The sequence below is a fragment of the Xiphophorus couchianus genome, chromosome 21 (assembly GCF_001444195.1).
Source record: "Xiphophorus couchianus chromosome 21, X_couchianus-1.0, whole genome shotgun sequence".
Classification (NCBI taxonomy): Eukaryota; Metazoa; Chordata; class Actinopteri; order Cyprinodontiformes; family Poeciliidae; genus Xiphophorus; species Xiphophorus couchianus.
The window spans coordinates 5,830,659-5,854,280 of record NC_040248.1 but is presented as its reverse complement, the minus strand read 5'-3'; the positions used below and the strand labels follow the sequence as shown (position 1 = coordinate 5,854,280).

At 37.8% G+C, this 23,622-nt stretch overlaps 1 protein-coding gene and 1 long non-coding RNA gene across 6 annotated transcripts in view; one reads left to right on the top strand and one right to left on the bottom strand.

The window, feature by feature from the left end:
• The window catches only part of LOC114137037 (RNA-binding Raly-like protein), a 113,586-nt gene that overhangs the window by 30,007 nt on the left and 59,957 nt on the right, over positions 1-23,622 (bottom strand). The window lies entirely within an intron of this gene.
• LOC114137038 (uncharacterized) lies at positions 599-22,853 on the top strand. Its single transcript, XR_003593925.1, has 3 exons — positions 599-2,303; positions 16,857-16,859; positions 22,844-22,853. It is a non-coding gene; the product is annotated as an uncharacterized LOC114137038 (long non-coding RNA).

Genomic DNA, 23,622 nt, shown 5'->3' with positions numbered 1-23,622 from the left:
ACTGCATTGTGTTACAGAGTTCAGCATTCAAAAAAAAAAACAAAACTTATTCTATTTGAGAAAGTAGTCTTTCTGCACAGTACCATCAGTACCCTCTCCCATTCTCCCAAAATATGGGAGAATCGGCTCATAATCCACAGCACCTGCAGGCACTAGCTCGACAGATAAAGGCACAGCATTAGTCTGAGATCACATCCCTCTGTGTGACCCATAAACACCAGGAGCTGTCCTATGCGACTGAACAATGAAGCACTCATGGTTCTTAACATTTCAGGTCCATTTCATGCTTTTTCAGATCCCATGTTCCACAGCTTTTATACCTTTCTGCAAGTTAAATGGTAGAATAAATACAAAAGCTCAAAAAGAGCTTCTTCTATGAAGCTCAAGCTTTACAAACCCTGGAAGAATGGCTGGGTGGACAAAAGAATATAAAGGAGGAGATGTATAATTGCAAGGATATACTAACTGATGGATGGAAATTATATTTCTATTTCACTTTCATTTATGTTTGATAAAATCATTTTAAGGGAACCTGCTATGAAAGATTTACATTTTGCACATTTTTGTACTTCCATTTGGGTCTTAACTATTTGTAAAACATGACAAAACACCCAGCTGGTGTTTGGCAATCAGTTCATGTTTTTTGGTGTCTGAAAAATGACCAGTTTCAAAAACCTCCGGAATGTAAAGTCACAAATCGCAGGCCCAGCACCGTAACCTAGCAACCCCAGCGCAGCTCTGCCCGTCACCTAGCAACCAAAGCAGAGTACTGCCCGTCACCTAGCAACCCAAGAGGAGCTCTAGCACACTTGGTGATTTTGTTTTAGCACAACAGGTCACCTTTAAGACGGAGGTTTAAATTTTTTAAAGACTGGCCTGTTTTAGACAAACTAAAGTCTGGAAATACAAGCCGTTTTTCATGCACCATTGACTGTTTTCCTTACTAATACAAACCTGGAAAATACTACATTTAAATATCTCAGATGTAGCAACTAAAAAGCAGAAAACTCAGGGCAGATGAATGCAGTATGGAGAGGAAGGTTAGTGGTGGGAAACAAGACATAAAAATGACATTTAGCCAAAACAAACCGAGTATAGTAGTTTTCATTGTGAGGAAGCTAACTCTTTCATGTAGACAGACAGACAGATAGACAGATGTCTGTTTCTCATTAATTCTCCATCTTTCTGTGTCACTACTTGATGTCCTGGCAGCCGGTGGTCCAAAGAGCCTTGATGATGCTGTTGGTGGGAAAGACTAGGGCTCTTCGGGAGCAACATCTTGTGACAGCTCTGTCACATTATTTCATCATCGACAAGGGAGGCACATTAGGTCTTCTCTGACAGATAGATGAAATCATATTTCCAGCACAGACAGAAGTGTGCTGCCTTCGGCTTGTGCAGAACTGAACCGAAAAGAGGGAGTCAGATTTTTGGCACAGCTGGACTTTTTTTTTAAGTAGCTGCAACTTGCATCTTATGCGAGAACTAAAATGTTCGGAACGGATTAAATCCTGGAATTGCTGGTGGCTTATTAAAGGGAAGTAGAGCTGCCCCCTCAAACTGCTGCAGCATGGACTGTGTTGCGCCTGATTAGCATGCCTTCTCACGGACATGCACGCTGAATTTCTGGGCAAAGAAGTGTAGTCTGTGGAGACAGACAGCACAGTGTCACATACAAACTCTGAAAACACAGAAAAACTGTCCCAGAGGAAATATGTCTGGAAATCTAGCAGCTTGCCCAGACATTTTAGACCAGCTAGTCTGTACATACGCGTAAAATCATTTGGCCTGTGCTGCCAACCACAAGCATCTAAAGTTACTAAGTTAATATTTTTTATTAAAAATGGTCTTGAAAACATTTTTCCAAATATAAGCCTTTGGTTGTGCTTGTGACATAGCTCCAAAGTTTTCAAGCAAAGTCTGGCATCTATTCAACTTAGTTCAACCAGCTTTCTCTACACATACAGCTTTGCACAACTAGAGACTTACATTTTTGTTAGTTGTTCTTGGCTATATAGCTCAAGCTCAGTTACAGTGAATGGAAAACGTCTGTAAACATCAATTTTCAAATCTTGAAAGCAGGAGGTGTCAGAAAAGTTACCACAGGGATAACTGGCTCGTGGCGGCCAAGCATTCATAGTGACATTGCCTTTTGGTCCTTTTTGATGTCGTCTCTTCCTATCACTGTGAAGCAGAATTCACCAAGCGTTGGATTGTTCACCCACTAATAGGGAACGTGAGCTGGGTTTAGACCAACGTGAGACAGGTTAGTTTTATCCTACTGATAATGTGTTGTTGCAACAGTAATCCTGCTCAGGATTCCAGTTAGATTAAGGTCTAGGCCATTCTGACATATGAATATAATTTGATCAAACCCATTCCATTGTAGCTCAGGCTTTACTCCTAAACCAATAGAATCAAGAAATTACTTAAATAGAACCTGTCTGACAACATGAAGTAGACTAAAAGATCTCAAAAAGTAACAAAGCATGCCTCGATTAAGAACAGATACAAAACAACTGCCTCCTTTTCATTGACAGCAGGGTATGCTATTATTTTTTTCTGCTTCATCACCACAAAGGAATATCTCAAATTTGCCAAAGTAATCCTCATCATCCCTAAGACTTTTGGGAAAATATGCTGTGGGCTGATGAGAAAAATGTGGAATGTTTTGGAAGACAGGTATCCTGCTACAGTTAGCGTTAAATTAAATCAGCGTTTTTTAAATAAGTACAGAAAAAAAATGTTGGGTAACCGCTTTTATTTGCTGGAAAAGTTTTCCTCATCCAGCAAAAATGGTCTCTCTCTAGTAAATATTTAAATTATTCAATGACAGACACAACCTAAAGCTAAACGGGAAAGAAGAACGTTTATGGCAACCACAGATAGTTGTACCAGAGTCAACAGCCAGACCATTAGAACAACCTCTGGGTTTGGTTATAACTATAAAGTCTCTCAGATAAGAAAATGTGTTGCTTTGTGTCTCACCACAAAACATCTGCTGTCATCTATTGATTGCTTTAATAACTAAAGACTCACTCACTCCAAGCATTCCTTCTGCATGTTTTCACTCAATTATTTGCTCCAGTTGAAACTTGTTTATTTCTCAGCGTCTTAATCTATTGAACAACAGTTTATAAATCAGCATTCTCGCTGCGCTCCAAGCAGATCTGCACAATATCAGGAAAATATATAGGTGTGAATTGCTGAAAATTGCAACAATATTAATTATATTCAATTTTTGCTTTTTATTTCATAGAGTACAATATGAGCTTTACATTGAGTGACAAATTTAATATTGATATGCAAAACTTTGCATTGCTGACCCACCATAGGATCCAAGCAGTTCTTTGCAGTTGTGATATGAATGGCTATGAGTGTGATTAAATAGTATGCAGCTCTACGTGTAGCAGATAAAACAAGAAACAAACGATATGAGAAAACCAGTGGCAGACTTTTAACATTAAAGTTGGAGTGAAATTATATGACAGATTCTCTATTCTGCTGCAGTTATACTCTTATCACTAATGAACAGACTGATTATGTGTAGATCAGTGAGGCTTTCAGCTAGTTTCATGTAGCATGACTTGCTAATATAAAAATGCTGGTCAGAACAGGAGCAGAAATCACAACATCCGTCTGATTGCTGCTTGAACTTCAGTGTTTTGTATTTTTTGTCGATGTTCACTTACAGACTTAAATAGAGTCTGTGTTCACCACAGTGATTTTAAATCCCTGGTTGGAGGCTTTTTTTTGTTTCCTGCTGCTTTTATATAACATTTCTCCTGACATCCTCCTCCTCACTAGAGAAATCATCATTTAAATCTTCCACCCATTAATTTCACTCAACCTGGAGACTTCCACATCACTACTGTTCTACTGGGTGGCCAATCTTATGCACTGATGCCCAATTTCAGTGTTCCATCATTAATTCTGGGGAATTTTCATCTAATTTTTATTCCTTAAAAAATCATATTTAACAACTTTGGAAATAGAAATGAATATAAATCTCAGTCTGGATACAACTGAAAATAAAAAGTTGTGAAAATGGTCACATTTGCCCTTTAAAGTTTCATGCTGATGCATTCTTAAAGTTGCTGACTGCTTTAGGGGAATGTTCAGTACAGCCGGATAAACAAGCCAAAAAGAAAGAAAACACACTCCTCTCCCTAAGAACACATTTTCATTCATCAGTTACAGCAACACCGCGGCAGCAACAGCAACTTTTTGATCATCTCACCCAGCTTGACATTGCTCATCCTTCAACATGCTCTCCCTGCAATTTCTGTATATATATATAAATATATATATCTTCTGAGTATTGGATGGGCTGAGTATTAAACAAGCTGCATATGATGCTGAATCAGTTAAGCTGTGAATTTACTAGACTATATGCAATTTGCAAAGATAAACATGAAATTAAAAGCAAACTGATAATTTTGAATCCTAAAAAGCAGCTGGAAACAGCTTTTTATCAATCTGACTCTGCACAGGTTTCCTGTGTCTCTGCCTCTTCTGTTTGAAAACACCTGAATGTTTTTGCCTTTGTTCTCTCTTAACACTTACTCCTCTGTGTATTGTTCAAATGTGTGCAGAACCAGAAAGAGGTAAAGCAGGGTCCATTTCTGCAGATTCAATTTTCTTTTGTCAAGCAAAACCACAGTTATCCTTTAAAGAAATTATCATACTATGAATGTGAAAATTTGAAGGCATTAACCCTAAAATATCCCACATGAAAAGCTACAAAATATAACTGGAATAATTTGGATGAAAAATAATGCACATAAGCAGACATTTATGCTCACTAACCGCCTAAATACTTTCCATCCCTCCAAAGATCATGCAGTGTTTGCAGTTTTTGAATGCAACTGCAAAACAGAAGTAATTGTTTATCCCTCCATAGTCTTAATTAGCGCATGAAACCAACAAAAGCAGAAGCAAGTGCAATATAGGCTGCAGCAAAAATATTTCAGTGCAGATCAATGTATTACACAGACACAGTAGCAACTCATATTTGTCTCCTGAAGCAGTTTGCAGCTTCTAAGCAAAGCAAAGCAGCGCCGAGAAAATGTCCCCAGTGTTATTATCACCTGTCCGCTCAGGATGCTGTGCAAACTTACAGCGATGGTTGCGACGCTTCCCCTTGTACATGGTCATTATGTACCGGTCCAGCTTTGCGCTTTTCACAGACAGGCAACAACAAGACGCAGGGAGGAGACGAGAGCGCGGCGTGCGGCGAGACTTTCCGGGGCAGAAGTGTGCCGTGAATCAGCCTCTCAGACTGCCAGACGGAGGAACTGAGGGCGCTTCTTCAGCGCGGATCGTACCATGATGTGACCGGGGAGAGGGGCGGACCCGGGGTACAGTCAGAGCGTCTCCTCCGCGGACAAATCCGCAGCGCCATTCATGGTCCAAAGAAAGAGAGTATTAGGTTAAAAATACCCCTGCTGTCAGCTATGTGACATCGATTTCTGGTACATTAATAAAGTTCAGACAAAAGCGGAGGGTAATATCAATTGGATAATCGAAAATAAATTTTATAATAATCAAGATTTTTTTTTCTCTAATCAAGATCTTAAAAACTGACATCAAATCAAACTAAAAAAATGTTTGGTCTATTTTAGATCAGGTGGGATTAAAATAAATCTTATTATTTTTCTGTGGTTCATATTTATAAGTTTACATATCCCTATATTTGTCTATATTAGGAAGGACTTATTTTAAAACTGTACTAGATTAAGAGGAATTATCACACCTTATTTACAATATTTGGCTGGATTTTTTGCCCATTCCCCTTTATGTTATTTTTATGACTTCTTATTTTTGTGTTCGTATGATGTAAAGCACTTTGAACTGCCTTTTGCTGAAATGTGCTACATAAATAAACCTGGTTGATTGATTGACTGATTAATTGATGTCACTGGTGTATCTGAGTCAGTTTATTACATTGGCTTGGATTGTCTTGCAGATTGGATTGAGATATTGGAGTTTTATGATTGCACATATTTTCTTTATAATCCTTACAAATTTGTAACAAAATTTCCAGGTTTCTCATGTTTTCTTTGTCTGTTTGGAAGATTCAACTGTAATGAAAGTTAAATTCCAGGCTGTTTCAATGTTTCCGCATTATCTCCTTTCCTTAGGCATCTGTTTTATGAAGTGCACCAGTCCCTCCTGCAGCAACACAACGTTTTTAATGCCCCTACTTCACAGTCAGAAAGGGGTTGTTCATTTTCAGCTTCCTCCTCTTTTCCCCTCTAAATGTAGCAATGGTTTATGGCCAAAACATTCATTTTAGTTTCAACAGACCAGAGGACATGTCTTTTGCATTTGCAAACTGCCATCTGGTTTTATGTGTTAGTTTTGGAGTAATAGCTTCTTCCTTACTAAGTGGCTTTTCTTCAGGACTGTTTTTCCTCTGAGAATAATTACACTCTCTTACCAGATTCAGACAGGATTTTCTGATGGTATTTTTTTCCCCTGCCGTGTATTCACACATTTCACACCTACTCTTTGTTTATCTCTGGGACACAGCCTCTTGCCGAACAGTTATTTAAACCAATTTACATCACATTTCCAGGAGTCTGGACACAGTATCCAAGAATGAACAGGATTTAGGGAGTTTCACAACTCTATGAGTTATAGCTTGGTTGAAAATCCAGAAAAATTATCCCAGATACTGACCAAATGTATGTAAATTTCTGACATGTGTTCTCTAAGTATTGTGGCATTTAGCAAAAAGAAACAACTTTGGTTATTCTGCTTAACCTAAAATGAAATGTTTTGGTCTGATTTAACTTCAGAAAGTGAGAAAAAAAGGTGTGCATATTTTTATTTGGGGTATGTAAACCTCTGGTTTCAACTGCAAGTGTAAAACAAAGTGGCCTGAGAATGGAGCCGTGGGGAACCCCACATGAGTTTTGTTCTTCTGATTTATTATTAAGTAGGATATGAACCAAAAAAATTTTTTTTACAGTATCCAACAACTCCACAAATCTTTCCTGTCCATCCATCAATGTGTTGTAATCAGCTTTGTCAAAAGTTGATTACAACTAATTTATTAAATTAGATAGCCAGTTAATCAGTGCCTTTATACTATAAAAACACCAGAGTTGGACATAAAACAGTTTGTCTTCACAGCAACTAATGGTAATGTTAGTAATGAAGACAAACTACTTATAAAAATATAATAAAAGCCTATTATCTTTCAGAGTAGCTCTTAATACCATTTATATTGTTCAAGATGCTGACGACATTTGAACATGGACCAGAATTTTACAACAATGCTGCTTCGATTAAACCACAATCTTTAAAATATGACTCAACACAAGGTTTCAACCACTGCCAGCTGGAACACCAGTCTTATTATCGCACCAATGTGCAAACAATGTCACTGGGATAAAAGTGATTTAATAATAACCTCCAGCACATCACTAAAAAAAGCGCATCTCATTTTGCTTGCAGAGGTAGACTGTGTTGCCAAGGAGATGAATGGACAAAAGCAGGCTGAATTTGTGTAATTTATTCCACTATATCACATTATTGCGTTGTGTACTGAATACCAACAATTGTTTTTGGTTGGAACAAGATTAGATGTGTGGTGGAGTTAAAGCCAAGCATTTGGCCGTAGCTGGGATTCGATCAATAACTCTAAAACTGCTTTGGCTCTCACATCACACCCGAATGAGAAAGTCTCCTTCTAACTTTTCTGGCTTTAAAGCCAAGAAAGAATGAAATCCCACAGAATGGAGAGAATATGATTACAGCTCCGTGCATTGGGCTAGAGGTCAAAGGGATTTTTGGTAAACATTGTCTCCTTTATGCTGTGAATCTTGGCTAAAAACATAATTTTTAACTACAACTGGCATCGTTTGAACATGCTACATTCAGAATCAATCAATAGTGGAATAGAAGTGCTTTTATTAGTGAAGTGGGGACACCTGCTGTCCATTATAGATTAGTGCATCCTGTCAATTTACACAATTTCCATCGGGATCAATAAAGAGTTTATTTATACAGCTCTGGAAAAAAATTGAGAGACCACTTAAAACCATCAGTTTCTCTGATTTTACTTTTTAGAGCTATATGTTTAAGTAAAATGAACATTGGTCCTTTTATTCTGTGAACTACTGACAACATGTTTCCAAAATTCCAAGCAAAAATATAGTATTTATTTGCAGAAAATGAGAAATGGTCAAAATAACTAAAACGATCTGTAAAATATCTGTAACTTAAGTTTTTTCTAAATGTAAACCTCATCTTTTATTTTGTAATCAGAGTTACTTGGAGCTTTAATTTAGCTGTTTCTTTGTGGTATAAATAAGATGTGACACAGATTCATTTCACTTTGCTTCAGACTAAACTTGCATAAGCATAAACCTTTTGATGCAAAAAATGAGAATGTGGAAATAAATGTGATGCTGTGGGCCGATTTCTCTTCAAGAATCCATCAGGAAAAATCATTAGTGAAATTTGAACATTTTTCCTGATTCATGAAAACAAACACATTCTGAATAGCATGCTCTCTTGTCTTTTCCATTTTGAAGACTAACTTGTCTTTGGGACATTGATTACAACTAAGATACCTCCAACAGTCTCTAATCAACTTTAAAACTACGTATAAATAAGTAAAAACTAAATCTTCAGCTTATTTTTGATGAGGGATAACGCTGTTGCATGAAGCAGATTTATTATAAGGTTTATTTTTTCTAAATACATTTATACCAAGTGTGGAATATGCTTAATATGAAGAGCTGCAATTTTCCCACATAACTGCATTAACTACTTCCCATTTAGCTAATTTCATAACAGCTGAGAATTATATTGAGTTATGACTGATGTAGATAAGCACACATGCGGCTTTAATATAATTTCTGAAACAATAAGCCATCTCTGAACTCCTGCAGCACATCATTACCCGACTCCAGCACAAAGAGCTACACAACATACACACAAACTTCAGGCTGCTCTGAATCTCAATTGCTTTGCATTCTCAAACAGCACAACCAGCATTAAAATGCCTTTTTAGAGAAAGAAAAGAGCCTAATTTATGCAGGAGATAAAGGGAAACAGACGACGCCCAGGGGGAAGATTTTCTCCATGATAGATACAAGTTGCTCTAGCCATCGAATCATGTCAGCCTGCGACTTGCAGATCTTCTTAGCTCATTTGACAGCCGCTGCTTTTGGCTCTAAGTAATTACAAACATATCAACTGCTGAAGCCGATAGCAAACTGTCAGTATTTGTTCACATCACGCTTACAGAGGCCAGGCAACTCATCAGCCAATTTTCAAGCCCATCTGTGTCATAAATGTCCTGGTGCTTCCTGTAAACAGTGAAATTTGGCTCCATTTTGATAGACTTGGATGGGCCTCTGGTTCAGTTGCATGCGATATTTTATGCTGGAGTTGATGCAGCAAAAATCTGCAGAGCTACAAGGACAAATAAAGGCTTATGCAACACAAGAGCTACTAATAAGATCCCTGTCTGAGCTGAAGCTACACGAAATATCGCCCCAAGGTTTTAATGGGAGGATTACTCCGGCTCAGATGCTAACTGCAACCAAAACCTGTACAAGAGCACACCCTAGTGGTCAAAACAAAGCATGACAGTGAAAGTAGCTTAAAAAAAAGAGCTCCTGCAGATCTTGATGACAAAATTGTGTGAAAAACTATCTTGCGTTTTGCTTTTAAAATTTTTTAGGGTTTAGTACATAGGATGTTACATATTTCCATGTTTTATCTCAGCTTCTCATCTGTTACTATGACAACATTACCCCTTAACCAAAGATTTATTGAGAAAATATATAAAAAAGGCAATTCTGTCTCCATTTTAACAAAAATGTTCACTACATCGAGATTTAAAATGAAAATCTGAAGATGCATGTACATAAAAAACAGCTACAAGTGTCATAATGACTAATACATTTAAGTCTATATACCCTGTTCAAATTTAGCCTAAAGAGAAACATCACATCTGATCAACCTGAGGGAAAATTCTCAACTGCAAAGACTTCCTGTTTCCCTGTGGAAAAACATAATGTGACTCGGAGGGCAATTCTTCTTAGTCTGAGATTCTAAATAATGATTTTTGTGAACAGAAAATGTGGAAACAAATTATAACGTTGTGTGAGGAAGTTTTCTAAAAGGACATGAAGTCTACAGAACCACTGAAAGGCAAGTCAATTATTATTATTATTATTATTATTATTAATTTATTTATTACAAATATAAATTTTCTAAGTGTGGCCATTTTCCCCCGCACAGCATTAGTTTTCTGTAAGTGAAACAAAATAATATAGATTAAAATATTTTTAATCTTTTTGTTTATTTTTTTCTTTATATATTTTTATTCCCCAAAAAGTGAGCAAAATAATAATAAAAAATACATAAACATCCAGTGATGTATAAAATCTGAGCAACTGTACTTTTCCATTAAGTCTTTCTGACTGTAAAAAATATGTTTTTTTTCTGATTTCTGGATCAAACATGGATTTTCTGACACTGGAATAAAACCACAGACCTTCACTAACAACTATGCACAGTTTTCTTTCTTTCACTTTAAAACAGTTTCATAAAACATGGACCATTGGTTCTTGGTTTAGAACCAATTCCAACCCACCTTCCAGCCCTCGTCCGAGTGATGTCACGTGGGCTAAAATTTTAGCTAACATCATATTGACTACATTTCATGAAAACCTATTAAATTTAGTCAATGTTACACAACATACTATTAACAACATTTAATATAACATTAGCTTTCAGCTAACATTTTATACATTGCTATTTTAACAATTTAATGTTATGAAACACAGTAGTGACCCACAGCATAATCTATAATGTTCTTTAGCTAATTTCAGGTTATAACCTGCTCTGTACTAGATGATTTAAAAATATTTTTTCTTACTGTTTATATTCTTCAGAATATCAGAAAGTTTAGCTTCAAAAGAAGATTGAAGACTATTTTACTTTTTTTTATGTTTCTGCTTATTACATTTCTGCATGGAATATACAGTATTACTGTAGGTCACTATGTTAGTGCTAACCTAGCTGCTATCATTATTATTTTAGCTTGCTTTAGCTTTTTAGCTAATTTTAGCTTTAACATAGATGTTTTTATACTGCATGGAGTATGTTATTGTAGGTCAAGATCCTAGTTGTCTTGACCTACAACTAGCGTTAGCTTTTTAGCACACTTTAGCTCATAAACTGTTGTGACCTTACCGATTTGTAAACAGTGTTCTGCACACATTTCTAATATTCTTTGGATTTTTGCATTGACCGAAAGTTTTCACTCCTCTTACAGTTTATCTCCAGTGTTTATGTTTCACAGGCTTTTGCTTTATTCTATTGCTTCTCCATATTTCTTACAGTTCTGCATGTTTTCTGCCGTCGACTTCAAATGCTTCTGCAATTTTCACTAAAAATATTCAGCTTACAACATTCACATTGTCTTTTCCCAGGAAATGCACATTTTTGTAGCTGCAATTGGGATTCACACAAGCATTACCGCCTGCCAAATCTAAGTCAGCTCTGACGCTATCGGTGTCGCGGTCGTTCATCCACTCAGCAGAAGTAATAGAAGCCGCACGGGGTGGCTGGGGTTAGATAAATCCAATACGCGTACAGTAACGTTTCCAGGAAGTAATGGAGCTAGAAGACACAGAAGTGTTGCCTGCTGAATGATTTTAAGCAAACGGCCGTGAAAAGAAAGAGCGAGGCTGATGGATCTCACTTCATTTCTCTCTCTGACCTCCAGTATCTGAGATTAACAAGATTAACAACAACCTAAAAATATTTTCAACTACAATTGCCCTAATGTATATATACTGTACATATGTAGGTCACATTAGTATTGTTGTGTCTAAATGAATATGAACTTGTTTTCGTCTTTTATTATTATTATTATTATTATTATATTTTTTTTATTAGGTCTGAAAGCTATTATTTTGACCATTTCTCATTTTCTGCAAATAAATAAAAAAATTTTGCTTGGAATTTCAGAGACATGTCAGTAGTTCATAGAATAAAAAACAATTTTAATTTTGCTCAAACATATATACACGTATAAAGAGTAAAACCAGAGAGCTGATAAATTAAAAGTACTCTTAGTTTTTTCCCATGCATATTTATAGATATAAATGCATCTACTGTATATCTATATATATATAAAGTGATGGACGGCTGGGAGGTGCGGTGCAAGACATGCACAAGGTCAGGAGGAAGACAGCAGTGAGGTGTGTGGTGGGAGCGTCACATGGTTTCATGGATTCATGGATTCATGGTTTCATGGCTGTGAATACGTCTGCAGCAGCCATGGGCCCCATTTTGTTTGCAGTGGTGATGGACAGGTTGACAGATGAAGTCATGCAGGATTCCTCATGGACAATGAAGTTCACAAATGATCCTGAGATCTGCAGTGAGAGTCAAAGAGAGAGAAGTTCATCAATATTTGTTAGAATATGAGATGCAAAACAATGTTCTATAAAAGCACAAGTTAGAAGTAGAAACTTCTTTTCCCGGCTGTACAGTAGTATTATCAGCTGTACTGGTTTATGCATAAAGTTAACATAAAAGAACAGTAATATACTAGCAGGAAGAGAGTTGGAAGGTAGTAATAGTAGTAGCATCATTTGTATTGGAGTTATTCATTCATGTTTGTTTATTATTAAAGTATTAAAATGAGAAAACCTAAATAGGAGATTTTAATTGTATTTTTATGCGTTTGACTTCCTTACAGTAGCTTAAGTAGTCTTAAACAAAATTCTATTAAAAGTTTATCATTTTAAATAACTAAATCCCTGATTTAACTAGGGTTATTATTGTTTCTTTTTCCAAAACAGCACTTTATTTTTTTTTCGATGTAGGAAAATGAAGCCGAAAAATAAACATATTTTTTATGAAATATGCTAATTTTAGTTGATTCAATATAACTGAAGCAGTTATATCACTTTTGAATGTAAAATAGGAACTACAAGTTTTGAGGTAATACTGTAATCACTATTATATGTAATATATTGTATAAATATTTCAGAAAATAGTGCATAAAGTACTATAAAGTAAAAAAATAAAGTAGAAAGGAAAAGAAATAAAGGGAAAGGTTAGACATTAACCAAGCAAAGAAGAAAAGGAGGAAAACATGAAGAAAAAAAGGAAGTTGAGTACAAAGAAGGAAAAAAGGACTTGAGAAAGGCAGGTAGGTAGGAAGGACACAAGGAAGGAAATGCAAATGCAAAGAAAGACAAAGAAAGTATAAGTAGAAAAAAGAACAGGAAAAAGAAAAGTAGGACATATGTAAGGAAGGAAGAAACTCCACAAAAAGTAGGAAAAATGTAAAGGAAAAAAAAAAGACACAAGGAAGATATGAGTGGAAACACAAACCAGAAAATACTAAAATCAAATTCCAGGCTTTTGCAAACTGTGTTAAAACTCAAAATAACAGAAAAACCCAAATATAAGACTCTCAATGAATAAAATTACAATCTGTGCAGGGCTGTAATAACTAGCAACCACCACAGGGTGGCAGTATGTGACCACACATTCAAGGCCAGCCTTCCCAAACAAAACGCTTCTGCCTCAATGAGACTCATGTAGCTCACATCCAACTGCGGCTGTCTTGACCCATCATTTCAACACAAATTAATACCTGATGAATTTGCCTTTTTTATGATAACAGGCGCTCGTCTCGGCCGGGCCTCAAATTTCACTTGACAGGACAGGCAGCACAAAGACAGCCCATCCTCCTCAGTTAGATGAGGCCCATAAATCCAGACAGAGCTCATTAATAGTTCTGTCACACAGGTGGGCTACTAAGCAAACGGTGACACACTTTAGATCCAGGAACCCATACGGTGCTTAGGTTTCGCAATAATCCACTTTAAATCACTTTGTTTTGGAGTGTCCATCAATTTAAGGATTTATGATGCACAAAATACCCACTTCATAATTAGCTTTGAAACCTGTTTCCCACCTTCTTTGTCGCAGCGTATTAAAGAAGTGTGAACGAGCTACAAGGATTGGCCAAGGTCAGGACTGCTCCTCTAACCAGCTGCTATCTGCATCCGTAAAGCTGCCGCTTGTCCGTTTCCCCTCTGAGACACAACAGCCAACATCTGTGTGCTGCTCTCCCCGTCTCTCTGCGCTTATTACTAATAAGGACGTCTTTGGTTCCAGCAACTCAACTCTTATCTGAGGCAAGTCTCAGCGAGTCAGCAGACAGTTCAGTGTCTTAATCAAATCTGCAGAGATTATGCAAAATATTCTGGACACTTTTTTTACAAAGAGGTCAGTATAGGTGGAAGTCATCATCCCCCCCTTCTGAGTGATGTCACTAATTAAATCCCTACAGTCGCAGAAAGGAGGTTGATAAACCACAAGAGGCTGAGTTGAGCGTAATACTTTTAAGCTTCCAGATAAGATTTTAATAGAAATAGGAGGAGGCTGCAAAACTGTATTTAACTAGTGAAGTTCTGGTTGTTATTTATCAGGAAATAAGGTGAGAAAATTATCTCCATTACTTACAGCTCTTCTCAGTAGGGCAGGTAGCCATTTGTCTACTTGCTCTGCTTCTGTAGAGGTTTTCTCTTAGCTTTGGGTGACTCTAATGCACCAGGACTATTAAACTTTTTGGGATTGTTATGAGGAAACCAAAAGCATGAATGTATTTGGTAACACTTTATTTGACAGGTTGTAAATAAGACTGTCATAACACCGTCATAAACATGACGTAACACCTGTCATGAACATGAGTAAGTCTTCATGAATATTTATGACTGTTGTCATAAAGTGTCATTCGGTAAATCATGACACTTTTAATACAAAGTTGACATTATTCAAAATGTCTTTGTTATGACAACTTGGCATTAACCAAGAAATCATGATCTGACAAAAATTTGTTATAAAAATATTACTGATTAAACTTTAGCTTTAGTAACATAAAGCTACATAATTTTTAAAGTTTAATCAGTAATATTTTTATAACAAATTTATGTCAGATCATGATTTCTTGGTTAATGTCAAATGAATCAAACCTTTTGAAAAACCTGTTCTCCCCTGGCCTGTGGTGGCGCTGTACCAAAAACTGCTGAAGGAAACAGAAACAACACAAAGAAGTTGTTTATGAAGTGAACACAAGATGGAAGAAGCACAACTTCTTCCTTCAGAAAATGTAATGGTGTCATATTTCAGCGAATGTAGGATTTCTCTTTCGTCTTTGGTAAAAGATCACAACCCATTTCGACTGCAAGTGCCACACTCTCGCGTTTGCTTTTGTTGCATTTACCCAGAATGCAGTGCGCTATAGTTAGCTTCCTTCTTTTGAAGTGGTCTCCGGTGCTGTTGTTCACAAATGCATTCAAACTCTACAAGAGTTCACTTTATTTGAACTGACACCAAGGTTTTTAGGTGCTCTTGCGTTCATATCAGAGTTAGATTCACAGCTCCCCAGACAAACTAGAGTTTGACTAATGTGGACTAAACATGGCTGGTGTGAATTAAGCACTACTTTCTGTTGCTCTATCACATAAAATCCCAATAAAATTTGAAATACATTAAGGTTTTGTGTCGTAATGCAACAAAATGTGCAGAGATTTTGCTGGATTCTGTTCAAAAGTGGTAGAGACAGTTTTCCTGATGTAGAAAAACTGCAGGCATCAAACCTGGTGTGATATATATGAAAACACTGAAACACCCTGAATCTGGATTTCCTGCAGCAGGAAGTGGATTCCCTAAGTCACCAGTCCTCATCTCTGCAGTGTAATTAGTATGAGGGAATAAGAAAAGGCTGGAAGTCAGCAACTGAGAGAGCGAGAGAGCAAAGACATGGAGGGAGAATCAGTGCAAAGTCAAACAAGGAAATTTGGGAAGTAAACACATGAAGGAGCATGATACCGCTCTGGGCGAGGTTATGGGCCGTTTTTCATTTTATTCTGTTAGCCCTGATTTGATCCTCACTGATTCTTAAGTTGTGCTCTTTAAGATAAAGGCAAAGAGTCAGAGGGTCTGGGCTTTGGGCCCTGGCGTCCCCAGAAATGCTCCAGGGCCCCAGTAATTGCCGCTGCATGTGTAATCACAAGTCACAAATCATCACTCATGCACTGTACGCTCCTTGTTTCAAACGCCCGGGTTCCTCCTTCACATCCTGTGCGTCAACATATAAATTAAGAGAAAGACACGACGAACCCCCTTCGACTTGTATGAAGTGTTAAAGGGCAGATTTTCCATGTCTCGGGCCCATTATGAGGATGCTCATTTAGTGAGGCTTTGAGTAAAGGTTGCACCACAGAGGTCTTCATCATATCACCTGCCACAAACACAACCGACTTACTGAAGTATTATCTCCCAGCATGCCCGAGTGAAGAACACTAATCCAACGTAAAAAACTCATTACTTTCAATGCACATCGCTGAGACTCGTAGATAAAGTCCCCGCGAATGCATAACTCTTATGTTAATGTGCTTATTTCAATTACGTTATCCAGTCGTTGCCCAAATTCATGTCTGCTGTTCGATATTGCTTTGATTGCATAGAAGTCCGGCTCAATCAGGCTGTGACTCCTTCATCCGGCTGCATCAGTAAGCCCCGGTTGTGAACCTGAACTCTCAACAGCACACCAGCATCTTTGATTATGCAGAGATGAGAATTATACAGCTCTGAGATCCCTCGTCGGCTCAACGCCTCTCCAAGCTCGTCGTCTTCCTCTCCTTTGCTTCTACAGATAGATGTAATATTAATGAACGCTTGCAGGATGCTTGTTAGTCTCAATGTTAATCCTGTTTCAGGCCATCTACACCACCCAGCTCAGAGTGGGCCCCCGCAGGCCTATTTAGCAACTGCTATCAACTAGAAAAATACCTCAGTCGGTTAAAGGAAAGATGAATTTCCCTGAAATCTGAGGTGGCGAGCTGGTCAGCTGGAAGATATTAGGACACGAATGAAAAGTGATGCATCATGAAAGGACCTAGCTGTGAACTTCATACAACAACTTTATCACCTTCACTTGTGCCTCAACAAATTTTTAATATCAAAGACAGCCAGAGTAAAAAAAATGCTACCCAAACCAACCTGGCCCTGTGGGAAAAGTAATCACTCCTCTTGTTGAATCATGAGGCAACTGAGTTTAGTTTCGCGCTTTACTATCAGAGCTGTAAAATCAAGAAATCACTTACATTGAATCTTGCGTAAAATATCTCAAAAAGCAACATATTATGTCTGGAGATGAAGAAATTCAAGAACAGATGAGAAAGTCAATGACATAGGAACATTACAAGAACATTTATAAGGTTTTAGGACCAGTGACGTGCAGTGAGGTTCATGGCTGGTGAGGCACTGACTTAATCAAAATCATAAGACACTCTGCATGTTATTGTTTACATACAGAAATTTCGCGCATGCGGACAACATTGAAAGCCAAAAAGACTATACTTTCACATACCACCCATAGTCGTGCTGCCATGGTAGAATAATTCCGTTAACTCAATGAAACTTGGAAATATAGATATTATTAATTTAGTGCTATGCTGCAGAGCAAAGGGGAAACCCGTTGAAGTACAACTCAAAACCACTTTTTTCCCCGCTCTCCGTATCGGCCCAGCTTCACGTAGACTCGTTGCATGGAGCTTCACTTATTTACTGTATGGCTAGCTAGCGGTTACTGTGTCTTACTCTGCAGTTGTGGAGTCACAATGTCTGGGATCATGAGCGCCCCCTGCCATGAGGCAAGAGAACTGCCTGCCTCACCTCGAATCTGTTCTCTGCCGTTTCTGATCGCTCCTCAGCACACGAATCACTTTACACACACAGTTGGTGACGAAAACCACTGTACATTATATACATAAGCTAAATTATGGAAAATCAGTTTATATATTAAATGTTTTTTAACCATTTTATTGGCGACGTACAGACAGGAGGAACATGCTCTCATCGAGTGGCAGCCAGTGCAGTTAGTGAGAGGCTGCACAATCTCAGCTCACTGCTGCCTTACCGGCTTTGCTTCCGAGCATTTGAAAGAAAAAATAATCAAAATTGGTAAAGCTAAATGAAAAATAAATACTTTACAGTACAAAACAGAGGATGAAAATAGCTATATAAATTATCTTATCATTATATTATTCTTCCATGATGACAGGGGAGGCTCCCCATTCGTTGCTGGTGTCATTCCAAAGTTAAAAACATTAAAAACTTTCCTTGATCGAGCTGCTCTTGTCATTCAAAACAGTACTGCAGTTGTACCTTTTTAAGAATTTTGAATTAATATGAGTTATAGCAACATTTAATTCCCCTTTGGGATCAATGAAGTGTTTTTGGTTTGAATTTGAATAACAGCACAAATGTGTACAACATAAATTCAGTAAGCAATGGCAATAATAAGCAATAATCATCAACCGCTTAGCTTTGTTAGCAAGACATAGTCTGCTTGCAAAAAGGCAAAATGTGAAAGAAACCAACCAAAAAAAAAGTCTTCTTTTGGTCTGGACCAAACAAGCAGATTGAAGGCTTTCCTAGTGAATACACCCTTAATTCTGATAAAAATAGATTCATACATAGTTGTTAGTCAAGTTATACTTGAATTATTCTAAGTATATCTCCATTACATGGTTTAGATGAATCTGCACACAGAAAATGCAGCTGAAACAAACACCCAGACCTCCAGAGCCTGTAGAGCCCGTAGAGTCGACTCTGACTCACAGCTCAGTGTTTCTCTACTGTTGAAACCTCGGTTTCTAATCAGAGAATTAGCCGCAGTGTCTGATGCCAAAATCCACACGGTAATCCATCTCACTTCCAGTCCACACAGTGGCTCTGGCCCCAGCAAAGCATTTTGCCAGTATGTATGAAGCCGAGACTGAAAAAAACAGAAGAAAAAAAAAGCATTTTGCAGCCGAGGTAAATAGCAAACCGTTATAGCAAGCTTGATCGTCATAGCAGAAAAATAAGCTTTGGTTTGGCATGACCATGAGCCTGTGTGCAACTCAATACCTGGTGTTATATCTAGAGGCTTTTGTTAAGGACCGGGTCAGGCTAACTGTGCATTCAACGTCTGGGCCTCTCCTTCAGAGCGTGATTAATGAGGAAGCAGACAGACAACCAGGGTGCATTCTAATCACCCACAAGGACACAGAAAGATAGCAAGAGGGACTAAGAGCGGAAGGAGAAGAAATAGATTACATATTGATATAGCAATTTGTGGGGAGTAGTTCTTTTCTTTAATCGAATGAGGCACAAAGCTGAATTCTCGCATGGCTTCCTGCACACACATGCTCAGATGCATTAAATATTCCTATGGCCTCGGAGGCAAAGGAAGGGACATGAAAGATACCGAGACTTCCTCGTGGGGTTAGCTTTGGCACGGCTCAGTCCAGCAGATCAGGAGGAATTGGCCCATCTCGCTGCAACGCCCACAGGGACTCTCACTCACGGCTGTTCATGCTTCAAAAAACTGGCACTCAAAGTTAAGTTAGTGAAGTGTGCAGCCATTGTAGACACCCTTTGAATTATCCGCACAAATATCAAAGCGGGGAGCGAGCCTGTGAATGCTGCTGGTGAAAATGGAAAGACTTACAACAGCCAGGTGGAGAAGACGAAGGAGGATTGGGCTGGATCGACATTAAAGAAGAAATCCCCCCGGGCTGTGGCGCTCACGCAATGTTAAGCCTGTGATATTTATTCACTGAGTCACAGGAGTTTTATACCGAGGTGCTGCATTTTTCTTTGCTGCCTCAACTGCCTAATATTTGTCTAGGTAAGTAGCCGTTTCTTTTAAACTGTCTTTTCATCTTGCAATCATTTTACAACTGAATTTGGTGTCATACTGAAGGAGATGGGGCCAAATCAATATCTTTTTCACAAGGCAAATCAGACACATGAAAGCCTGTTGAATGTTAGAGGTGGAGTTCAGCACAAAACCAGCTTTGTTCTCAGGTCTGAAAACAAAGCAACATCCAGTCTGATTTTTACACTGTTGGTTTCACAGAGTTTTAAACAAAGACGACAAAACTACAAAAACCACATGAAGTCACATGTAGCTGCGATAACTTCTATTATGTCAGTCTCTTGCTATGTTGTGGACCAAGTTTTCGTTAAACCTCAATGTCTGCAAGGACGCAAACCCAACTTGTCATTTTATTTTATAACTTTTAATGAGGAGAAATACGGCGGTGATGGAAAGCAGCCGTTAATCATAATGACTGGCAGCCCTCGGTGTAACCACGGATTAGCAGCTAACATTTTTTATAAGAAGACTAACATTCATATACTTTTTAAGTAAGTATGATTAGAAAAATACCAAATATCGCATTATGGAGAAGGTAAGCGTCTAACCATTGGTAACCATGGAGACAATGCCACACCAACATGTAGGCCTAGCATGAATGGAAAAAACTGGTTAGCATCTGGTCTTTTGTACGTTTTTAAGGTTGCACTGGTTTAAGGGGAAACGGTGTTCATGACATGATATAAATCAAGTGATGTGAATTCAGTCAGTCTGCAATTTAATCAACACCTCAGGATGGAGGAGGTATGGGTCGGTTTCTAAGCTAGTTGTTTCCAACTTTTGTAAACACCGCCGTCTATGAGCCCCAACCAGGTGTGTTACGTTCACAGACAAATTAGCTCAACTCAAACAAGTAGAAGCCATGAATAAACTGGAAAAAACTACTTAGGAAAACAATTTCAGTCGCTCTGTTTAATAGTCCCGCCCCTCGTTTCCGACGTCCATCATGGAGCCTCCAATGATTAAGTGATGTAGATGCAAAGGGTTAATGTAAAGTGTCATCTATTTCCACTAAGCTACTTCTTGGAGCTCCCACCTCATGCGCACCTCCCCCATTCAACTCCTCCAGACTAGCAGCAGCAATTACTAAACACCTGTAACTGAGCATCTGCTGAGCTTATCATGCAAACTAATTCTCAGTCCAACTTCTATCATGGAGTAGCACTGATGTGGGAGTATCAGAAAGGGGCTTCTTAGAGAGATAAAGGCCAATTTTAAGGCATCAGATATAGCGGTCTTTCTTTTATTTATACAGCATTTTTATAACTACTGAAGGTAACATAACCTGGTTGATTGTGGTATAAAATGATACTATGTGAACAGAAAATACATAACCACATTTATAGAAAACAAAAGTCAAAGGATGTATTTACTCTAAGGGTTTTAGCAGCTTAAAATCAATCCTTTGTGAAAAAACCTTGATCTAATTTTTGACAGCTCTTTTATTTAATACTCAAATTAATTAAAGCAAGATTTTTCCAAAAGATTTTGAAAAGTCATTATGTTTGTCACGCCAGGTTTGTAATTCTTTGTGCAAGGATTTGCTTTAAAAGCTTGTTCTTGAAAAATAATGAGGTAGTAAGTGTGACTATATACGCCATTCAGTTGCATACTCCTTGAATTTTCTGCCACTATCTGTCTCTGCTCATTCCTCTGCTGCTTACTCGTATAGTTTACTCTCAGAATCCTGCTTGCTATGCATCCTGTTGGCCCAAAATGACGATTGATTGCAGTGCCACTGCGTTTGTAATCCGCTTACGATGGATTTTGCATCTAAATCACTTTATTATTTATGTGCCCAACTCTTGCCAATGCCATTTGGAGGCAGGATGATTGGTGATCCATCACACATTATCCTTCACCGTGGTCATTAATATTGTAATGGGATGGACTTTCACCATGAAACTTCCAGGTGAAGGGAATGCAGATCTCTTTAGGGAGGGTCAAGCTACTCAAAATAAGTCCACATCAGACAGATTATCATGCGTTGCTACTATAAAAGACAGGCTCTCTGGAGATGTTGTTAGAGGCCGAATCTTTCCGGTTTGCACAGTTTCTTTCACCTTTACACAAGGCCGCTCTCAGAAAAATGTAGGATGCTATTCTTTCTTTGTCCTTTTCCATCAGGACTTCAATCACCTCCTGCCAATCACTCATCGTCCGGCTCAGGGCAGATACACAAAAAGCCACAACAAGACACGGCTGTAATAACCACCTTCAGAAATGGGAAAAACAAGACTGAAGCTCATTTCACCATAAATAAGACCAGAAGCTCCAGCAATATTTGCTGAAGCAGTGTGTTTTAACATCAATCAATGCAGAAAAGGCCTAAAAATGTTGAAAAACGGATTTTAATTCATGTTGACTGATAATTTGACATTGAATAAGGTTTATATTTTGTTCAGATCATCCGTTTTTCAAGTAAAATATATAATTTTATTGTCACTGCAGCAGCCCAATAAATCTACTGAATTGCAAAACCAAACAATAAGAGGCAGAAGGTTATCATATTGCCATTTTTTCTTTATATTTAGCTATCATTGAGTAGACATTCTTGTAATGGTAATACTTTCTGGAGGTTGTAATATTTTTGGGGGACCTTGGTTGGTTGCTTTTTTACTCATTTTCTGACTATTGTAACTATTCAGACCAAAGTTTATAATTTTTTCAGACACAAACAGTGTTGTGCCAATAAGAGACCAATTTGGATCGCATCTAACAGCACTTTGTAAGCAGAAGTTTGTCCTTAAGATGCTGTTCACTCTTGGTTTTAAGATGCATCCAGGCTGATCAGAAGGAAAGTATCAAAGCCGATCAATCACTTCCCTTCTCAGTCATCAGATCCAAATGAACATGTAGTCATGTCCGAGTTAAGGTTTATTATGTACCCATATATTTCCTGTGCAATTCTGGTCAATTCTCATCTTCCTACAGTGCTCGGTTGGTGCTTTCTCCCATTCACTTGGATTTCTCCCGAAGAATTTCTACTGGGCCAATCAGAGAACAGAAGGAAATGTTGTGAATGATGATGTCAATTTTATGAAATTTTTTGTAGTTTTACTAATAGCAGCAGAGGAAGAGAACAAAGCCTTTCAGTCCATGTTGGTCATGCTTCCAAATATTGATTTAACGTTAACAGCTATCTTGTTCGGATCTCTTCATAGTAGAGGCAAATTCTAGTAAACTTCAAAGCATCCAATTGGCACATCACATACATCTTTGGCCAAAAGGTAGTAAATGGATAAATGTTTAAATCTAAAATTAGTTCATACCTCCACTGAGTAACTGTTTTGTCTCTGGATTAAGCAAAGCGTAGAATAATGTGCCGTTTTTACCCAGTCTAATACTAATGCAGTCCAACAGGAATTTATTTTAAGTTCAATCACACATCTTTAGTAGTTTGTAAATGTGTAGGAAAATAAATCTAGGACTATGGTTATATCTAACAAACTAAATCCAAAGCAGATTTAAAAAGGCTGAACGTCCATATCGATATACGTTATCATCTTACCAAACCATTTGCTTATTACTGAAAAATATGTTTGTCTATATCACATAGGCTTTTGTATTTATTTTTTAGTTTGTCATTCTGTTACATTTAGAGATTTCTTTAACTGTATATTTTAGAGAGAACTGCATTTAAAAATATCTTACATCTTGCCTCATGCAAAGTACAATCTTCACCACAGAGGAGCAAAATGCAATTCAGAACAGCATTACACGTAGCATTATTTAGTAGTGGAAGCTGTTTTCTGAATCCAAGCTATGACGTCATTAACTCCTCTTCATATTTGACGGAGTAATGGACCATTGAGTTTTTCATTCAGCGCCAGTGGAAGGCGGTGCTTCCAGCT